Here is a 9,372-nt window from a genome sequence, read left to right as displayed (position 1 = left end):
TGAGTATTACCAAGATTGAGGGTGACGCCTGTTCCAATTGTAAGACTGGCTGTGTTTGTTATGGATGTGTTTGGGTCCTTCATCAGTATAATTACACTCGTGTCGTCGGCAAACATTTCTGTTTCCAGAAAAGCCTTCCAGTGTCCCGGGTAAATAACTCATGTAAGTCAAGAACCGGAGCGAACCAAGCACGAAACGTTGTGGAACACCATGTTTAACGTTTCCTCGTTTTGAAATTAGTGTTCTTCGTATCATTTCATTTACTAATATGATCCTCTGCTTTCTATTGTTAAGATACGACTCCATCCATGCAAGACGAATGCCGTACCATTTTGTGATCTACTCAATCAAACACCTTGACAAGATCGCAGAAAATGCGAAGACGGTCATTTTACTTTGTTTACTTCTTCCATAACTGAGTTCGTGAGATCATAAATTGCTTTCTCAGTAGAGAAGCCTTTAATTATTACTTTTTTTATTCTTTTTGGCGAGGAGCGGGGCTGCCGAGTTAGCACAAGATTTTATTACTTTGGTTGAAATGTGATCATAGGCGGGATCAGTGATCTAAAGACTTTTGTGATCTGCCTGACTGATGATTTGACAAAAGTGATGGTTATCAATGGACCATGCAATGCCCTTCATAAGGAATCCAGTTTCCCCACATCCTCTCTGAAAGCAACAGCACGAGATTGTTAGCTTTAGGAGGCTTATGACTGACACCGCGGGGAGAGCCTACCCCAGGTAATATAATAGAATCACTTTTACTTTATTGATAAATTTGACAGATTAAATTTGGAGAAAGTACCCAGTGTTACAAGAAAAATCACAATGTCTTGGGACGAGTGAAATCTTCCTCAATGCGTAATACCATGTTTTCGTACCGAACTTTTCATCGATTTTCCTCTCTTTAACAATTATCCAAGTCTTCTTAGTTTTTCATTATTTCTGTATGTCTTTTCAAAATCCACGAAGTCTCTCTGGATACCTTGATGGACCACACGTATTTTTTGTAAAGGTCAAGATTTCTGGTTTGATTCCCAACCCAGTACGAGGTTTTAATCTACTAGAAAGATTCTTTTGTGATGTCTACAAGGTAACAAATTAGTGGAAAAAGTTTAATACATTTTTAGAGCTCTGGAAAGGTTAGGACGACAGTTTTGCGGAGTCAACAAATCATGACCTGCTTCTGTGCATATGTAGACCTGTCCTGCTGTGAAGAGCTTCGATTCCTCTTACCTGAGGTATAACATCGTAAAAAACAGGAGTGGCAGGCAGATTTACGATGTGGTTGTTTTCGAGGGCTGACAGTGAATGAGTGCTTGGAATAAATGTGACCAGTGCCTGGCGACACCACGTAGCTCTTTCGCATTCAGAGAGTTTCGAAGAAGCAGCTTCTACCTCTTGGGCACAGCCTGCTGACTACTGACTACTATACTGTGCGTTTTTACGATGTTGTCGGGGAAAAGTTTTTCATTATCTCCGTCTATCTTTTCGAAATCCGGGAAGTCTCTCTGAATACCTTGATGGACCACACATATTCTTTGTAAAGGTCAAGATGTCTGGTTTGATTCCCAACCCAGTGAGCACATTATTTCAGTATATACTCAAACTGTTTTTCTTTATTAACTATATCGGTTTCGACCTTTTCAGTCATTATCGGTAGCCCATCATGTTTCTTGCCAAAGACCTTATCGCAGTGATAACACCTGTTCCCGTCAGATCACCGAAGTTAAGCGCTGTCGGGCTGTGCTAGCACTTGGATGGGTGACCAACTGGCCTGCCGAGCGCTGTTGGCAAGCGGGGTGCACTCAGCCCTTGTGAGGCAAACTGAAGAACTACTTGTTTGAGAAGTAGCGGCTCCGGTCTCGTAAACTGACATACGGTCGGGAGAGCGGTGTGCTGAGCAACTGCCCCTCCATATCCGCATCCAGTGACGCCTGTTGGCTGGGGATGAAACGGGGGCCGGTCGGTACCGTTGGGCCCTCATAGCCTCTTCGGGCGGAGTTTAGTTTTTAGTTGCATCACGTTTCGTGGCCGATAGCGGCGTCAGGGAATTATAGGTCAGATTGTGATAGGAGCGAACATATCCTCAAGGCACCTGCTACTGTCCTCGTTGAAGTCCAGCTTGAGTTCAGCGTCCTCTGTCTCTGAATACCGTCCTCCGCTGTGTTGAAACTATCGGAGGATGTCTAGCCTATCGCTTTCCGCCAGACAGTAAAATATTTGGGGAAATCTATATGTGCAACGCCCACCACTCTTCAAGAATCAACATAAAAGCCTTCAGATTTCGTATTTCGTGGTTACGACTTTCAACACGAGAGGAGGCAGTGCACTGCGTTTTCAACTTATATGCCAGAAAGAGAATGCTTATTATCTTCTTTGCTGTAAGATAACTGTCGAAACAGGCAGTGTTAGATCGGAAAAAGATTAAATAACATTTACCGAAGGTCGCAAACACACGTAGAATTTCTCGTCCAAGTTTGGGACCTCACAGTTTCAGTTTTTTCGTTATGACAACTAACTAGCACCTAGATGAAGAATTCGTACTGAATTTTTAGCTTTCGTAAACTTGAAAGAACTTGAGTATACTTCCTGTATAGCAAGTGAGATTTCGCAGTTGTTTGCTCACTGGACTCGCATTGGGCGGAGAGGGGGGCTGGGGGCGTCTAAATCCCCGTCCGACAATCCAGTTGTAGGTTTCCGGTGGTTTCCCTAGATCTTTTAAGGAAACTGCCGGAATGATTCCTTTAAAAAGGACAAAATCGATTTCGTTTTCAATCCATCCGCGATCCAAACTGGCGCTGCCTCTTTGAAGACCTCGTTGTCTATTGGTCGTAAAGGACTGATGTTTTTTCCTTATCTCAAAGAACAGTGATATTAAAAACACAAGTAAAAATAAAAAAGCTGACAGTGGGGTACGGCACATATGTCCAACTGCCATAACTAAACTCTTCCCGAACAGGCCGGTCCAACGGTACCGACCGGCCGCCGTGTTATACTCAGCCTATAGGCGTCACTGGATACGGATGTGGAGGAGCATGTGGTCAGCACACCGCTCTCTCGGCCGTATGTCAGTTTCCGTGACCGGAGCCGCTACTTCTCAATCAAGTAGCTCCTCAGTTTGCCTCACAAGGGCTGAGTGCACCCCGCTTGCCAACAGCGCTCGGCAGACCGGATGATCACCCATCCAAGTGCTAGCCCAGTCCGACAGCGCTTAACTTCGGTGATCTGACGGGAACGGTGTTACCACCACGGCAAAGCCGTTGGCCAACTGCCAGAACAATTAGGGAAAAAAAACGGTTTGTTTCTTGGTTTGAGAGGGTAAAGAGATGAATCGAAAATACTGGGGATTATATGGAAAAAACAATACACGTGCGGCTATGCAATAAAAAAACTAAACTCCTCCCGAACAGGCCAGTGTGTTTCCAAATTCCCATGAAATGCTCTGTGAGTTCGTAATGGAGGCTGAGAAGGTGTCATTCTCAAAGGAAAATATTTGAGTGAACGCAGTGTTCCAAAGCTTCAGAAGAAACCATACAAAATAACGTATTTCAATCTCAGTCGTCTGCGCGGCGAGAGATCTGTATTACTTTGGTAAATATTTCCGTTTTAACGAACTAATTAATGGGAGAGACTGCCCAATACTAAGTGTTAAACGACATATACATTCTGAATGTGTTACACTGTCCTTTTGTCGTATTTTCTTCCAATATCGTACGGCATACCGTTCTACTATTACAGAGGCTTTTTGTGGTCTTCAGTCCAAAGACTATTTGATGCACCTCTTCACGTTACTCCACCCTGTGCAAGTTCTTCATCTCTGCACAACGAGTGCAACCTAGATCTATTTGAACCAGCTTACTGTAGCCAAGCATTGGTCTCCCTCTACAATTTTCTAACCCCCCCCCCCCCCCAACCTCCGCCACCAAACTTCCCACCATTACCAGATTTATAACTCCTTGATGCTTCAGGATGTGTTCTGCCAACCAGTCCCTTCTTCTAGTCAACTTGGGCCATTTTTTTTCCACAATTCGATTCAGTGCCTCCTCATTAGTTACCTTATCTTCCCATGTAATCTTCTGTACTGCCACATTTTAGAACCTTCTATTCTCTTCTTGACTGAACTCTTTACCGTCCACGTTTCAGTGCGGTACAAGCCTACACTCCAGAAAAGTACAGAGACCACTTCCTAACAATTTATATTCGACGTTAACAAATTTCTCTTTAACACAAACGCTTTTATTGATATTGTTAGTCTACATTTTACATTCTCTCATATTCAGCTACCGTCACTTATTTCCTGGCTAAATAACAAAACTCATGCACTGTTTTTAGTGTCTCATTTCCCTGTCTAACTCCCTGAGCATAGCTTTATTTAATTCGAGTACATTCTATTAACCTTTATTTTTTTTAAATTGATTGATATTTATCCTATAACCTTTTCTCAAGGCACTGCCCATTCCGTTCAACTCATCTTGGAAGTCTTCCTTCGTCTGTGACGGAATTACAGTGTCATCGGCAAACCTAGAAGTTTGAATTTTTTCTCCTTGAATTTTAATTATCTTTCCAAATTTTTCCTTGGTTTTCCTCACAGCTTGTTCAGTACACAGACTGAAGAACATCGAGCATAGGCTACAGCACTGCATCACTCCCTTCTCCATTGCCGACTTCTGTTATCCTTTAATATCCTTCGACTCTTATAACGGCAATCTGGTTTCTGCATATTATAGAAAACCTTTCCCTGATGCCGTTAGAGTTACAAATAATGTTTATTCTCAAAAACTTTCTTTAAATTTACGTATGTTTAACTTCCGTCAGTCTATCTTCCAAGATATGTCGTACGTTCATTATTGTCTCGTGTGCTCCTACATTTTGCTTGAACCCAACCTGATCTATTCCGATACCGTCTTCTACCAGTTTTTGCACTCTTCTGTAAACAATTCGTGTCAATATTTCGCAACCGTGACTTATTAAACTGAATGTTCGGTAATACTCACACCTGACAGCATTTTGCATTCTTTGGAAATGGAATTATTGCATTCTTTTTTAAGCGTCAGGGTATTTTTTCCGTCGCGTATACACTACTCGTATTTTAGTACCTTTTGCATATTTCATCAAGTACTAAACAAACTAGTTCAGAAGCCACGCTACAGTTTGAAACTAATTAAATGCGTGCCTGTGTCGTGGATTTCTTGGGGGGGGGGGGGGGGGGGGGGAGGACGTAGCATGTTACCTGTGTGCAAAGTCGTCGATAGAAGTAGAGATAACTTCAAGTTTACCACGGGGAAGTGCGTTTGCGTCCTACTCTTAATGTCATATGTTAATTACATAACAGAAGTGGCCGTACGGTTCTAGGCGCTGCAGTCTGGAACCGCGAGACCGCTACGGTCGCAGGTTCGACTCCTGCCGCGGGCATGGATGTGTGTGGTGTCCTTAGGTTAGTTAGGTTTAACTAGTTCTAAGTTCTAGGGGACTAATGACCTTAGAAGTTGAGTCCCATAGTGCTCAGAGCCACTTAATTACATATCAGACACTTAATACTAATCTCATACCTTTTTTGCAGGTAATGCAATTATCTGTATCTAATTACTGTCTGTAAAAGCTGCACAAATACCAAGGACATCTTGATCAGATTTAAAAGTGGTGCAAAGATTTTCAGCTTGCTTGAAATGTACAGAAATGAAATATGTGCACATTATCAACTCATACAAATACTTGAGTGTGACATTCTGTGGGATACATAAAGTGGAATGAACACATTAGTCGCAAGTAAAGTAGATGTCTGACTCCGGTTCATTGGTAGGGTACTAGGAAAACGTAATCAGTCCTCTAAATACTCGTACACCCCAGGTTAGAATATTGCTCAAGTGCGAGGGACCCATATCAGAAAAGATTTGATACAAATAAGCACCATTCTTTCTCTGCTCCAACCCTAAAAAAAAGAAGAGAAAATCATCTGGTGCAGTGGAAATTATCTACTGCACTTTACAGTGATTCTGAGTGAGCAGGTATAGTTGTAGACGTAGGTAAAAGATCGTTTGCGATCATAAGTAAAATTTCGGTTTAGCAAGATATGGGGCAAAATACAATCGAGCACAAAAGAAGTACCATCGCCATTATTACAATACATACAGATTCGGGTGACGTGCGTGTGATCGGGTGTATCTGCATGAATGTACATTTTACATGAGCTGTTGAGTGTCGCACTTAGCCGCTAATCTTAACCATATTACAAGAAGATAGTCTCTTATCGGCTAACAGATTGTGTGACGCTACCTTACATCAGTTAGGACAGACACGTCATCTGTGAAGTCTTACCTCTGATAACGATCCATTGTGCTTTAATTCACTTGCTGACTCGCTTCCAGCACTGAATACTGAGCACAAGTGAAATCGCAGCTACAAAAAACAGCATGAGCCCTTTATGCTGCTGTTAGCGTGAGCTTTTCTTTCTTGACTTTATATTCATTAAAAGTTTGGGTCGACTGGCTAGAAAAAAAAAATCAAAAATGTAGGGAACCGTAATTCAATCATAAGAACCACACGAAAATGTGAAGTGTTTTGCTACACTACAAAAAAAATTTTGAGCAACGGTAGGTCACACAAACGGAATAATTTTGTTGTTGTTAACGATCAGTTTTAGAATAGCATGACATTATTTTCTGTCGTGGAAAATTCGTGACCGGAGTGATATATTTTATATTGTTTATCAAACGACGATTCAGCTGTCAACAGCAGTTATCCCCATGTCAAATCCACAGACTTAATGACCTCGTGAACTGAGGCCAAGTATTATGTGCTGACTAATTTGTGATTGTTGCCGTTTAGTAGACAGTATAAAAGGCACCAGAGAGGCAGTTCTGACGTTGCGCTTGATAATGGAAGCAAGGTTGAAGAAAAATCGAGATACGCTCATAGGATTCGTAGACCTAGAAAAAGCGTTCGACATTGTCAAATGGTGCACGATGTTCGAAATTCCGAGGAAAATATGAGTAAGTTATAGGGCAATATGTACGAGAACCAAGAGGTAACAATAAGACTGGAAGACCGAGAACGAAGTGCTCGGATTTAAAAGGGTGTAAGATAGGGATACAGTCCTTCTGTTCAAATCTACGTACACATCAAAGAAGAAATGACGGAAATAAAAGAAAGCTTCAAGAGTGGGATTAAAATTCAGGGTGGATGGAGATCAATGAAATGATTCGCTGATGACATTGCTGTCCTCAGTGAGAAAGAAGAGAAACTGCAAGAGCTATTGAATGGAATTAGGGTCTAATGAGACAGAATATGGCATGAGAGTAAACTGGAAGAAGACAAAGGTAGTGAAATGAGAATAGCGAGATACTTAACATCAAAATTGGTGACCGCGAACTAGACGAAGTTAAGGAATTCTGCTACCTTGGAAGCAAAATTACCCATGATGGACGAAGCAAGGAGGACTTAAAGAGCTGACGAGCTCAGGCAATGAGGGCATTCCTGGTCAAGATAAGTCTGTTGGTATCAAACATGGGCCTTATTTTGAGCAAAAAATTTCTGAGAGTGTACATTTGGAGCACATCTTTGTACAGTAGTGACACATGGACAGTGAGAAGATCGGAACAGAAGAGAATCGAAGCGTTTGGGATGTGGTGCTACAGAAGAATGTTGATAATTAGGTGGACTGATAAAATAAAAAATGAGGAGGTTCTCCGCGGAATCGGCGAAGAAAGGAACATATGTTATTTTACGCTTTTTGAATTAACTTTGTCGTGTGCTATCAAGAGCTTGCATGCATTTAAATGCGCAGTCAAGCATTATTAAAATCATCTAAAATAGTTAGTCGCTCCCTGCCGGAGACGACTGCTGGCACTCGTAAGACCTGCAGTGTCACGTGCTCTGACGTACGCGCCACGACCCGTTTTTCCCATGGACCTCGACGACAGTCCGCAACTATATCGAATGCTTTCCGCGGAAGTCAAGGAACACATCAATCTGGGCCCCTTTGTCTACGGTGCCCCGGATTTCATGGACGAACGGAGCGAGATGAGTTTCCCAATATCTCTGTTTACGAGATCCATGTTAATTTCTGCACAGGAGACTTCCATTCTCCGGAAACGTCATAATGCGTGGGCACGAAACATGTTCCATAACTCTACACCAGAATGACATCAGCGATATAGGCCTATAATTAAACGCATTTGTCCGACGACCCTTGAAGAAAATGGGATTGATCTGCGCTTTTTTTTTCAGTTTTTGTTGCACCTGAAACCTATGATAAAATGCTGCTAGAAGGGCAGCAAGTTCTTTCGCACAATTACTGTAGAACCTCATAAGTATCTCCTTCGATCCAGTTGCCTTTCCATTATTAAGTGTTTGTAGATGCTTTTCTATTCAGCGATCACTTATCTCAGTATCTGCCGTTACGGCATTCCTGCGATGATGAGAAAGTTTAACCGTATTGCTACCTTCCGCTGTGAAACACTTTAGGAAGACTGAATTCAATATTTGGGCCTTATCTCCGTTATCTTCTGTTTCGGCACCAGTATGGTTCAAATGGCTCTAAGCACTATGGGACTTAACATCTGAGGTCATCAGCTCCCTAGAACTTAGAACTACTTAAACCTAACTAACCTAAGAACATCACACACATCCCTGCCCGAGGCAGGGTTCGAACCTGCGACCGTAGCAGCCGCGGGGTTCCAGACTGAAGCGCTTAGAACCGCTCGGCTACCGCGGCCGGCACCAGTATGGTCATTGAGTGACTGAACAGATTATTTAGATCAGCTTATTGACTTATTATTGTTTATCGTGTCAAAAGTATATATATATATATATATATATATATATATATATATATATATATATATATATATTGACATAAAAGAAGACCAAAAATTGGACACTTCAAGTGCATTTGGTGTAACTTTCATACGCTCTTGCATGGTGCAGGTGGTTGGTGCTGAAGGAAATGGCTGTTAGTCTGCTCAACGCCACACTGGCAAAAAACTGAGTCCACAGAGAAACCCCAAGTCCGCAGATTGGTCTTGCATCTCGTTGTGTTTGATCGTAATCTATTGAGAGACCTCCATATTGGCCACTTCTCCGAATGTCCAGGGGGAAGTTCTTCCTTTGGAGCCATCCATTCTTTGAAATACCGACATTTCTCCCGCTATCGCGAGATCCTTGCCGCATGTGGATTCTCGATGAGAGCCTCAGTAGCTGTCAAGAAGCTCTTTCTTGATTTCAGCCTAGGATGTGCGGGCTGACGACCATATAGTGGACGGGCTTCCTTCGTTGTGGTCTTACTTTTCTCATATCTCGCAGCTACCTCACGTCTGATTTCAGGAGGAGCTATGCCAGCGAGGCGATGGAGTTTGTCCAGAGGAGTAGCAA

The sequence above is a fragment of the Schistocerca piceifrons genome, chromosome 2 (genome assembly GCF_021461385.2).
Source record: "Schistocerca piceifrons isolate TAMUIC-IGC-003096 chromosome 2, iqSchPice1.1, whole genome shotgun sequence".
Classification (NCBI taxonomy): Eukaryota; Metazoa; Arthropoda; class Insecta; order Orthoptera; family Acrididae; genus Schistocerca; species Schistocerca piceifrons.
The sequence above is the reverse complement of the archived record's forward strand: the minus strand, read 5'-3'. Positions refer to the sequence as shown.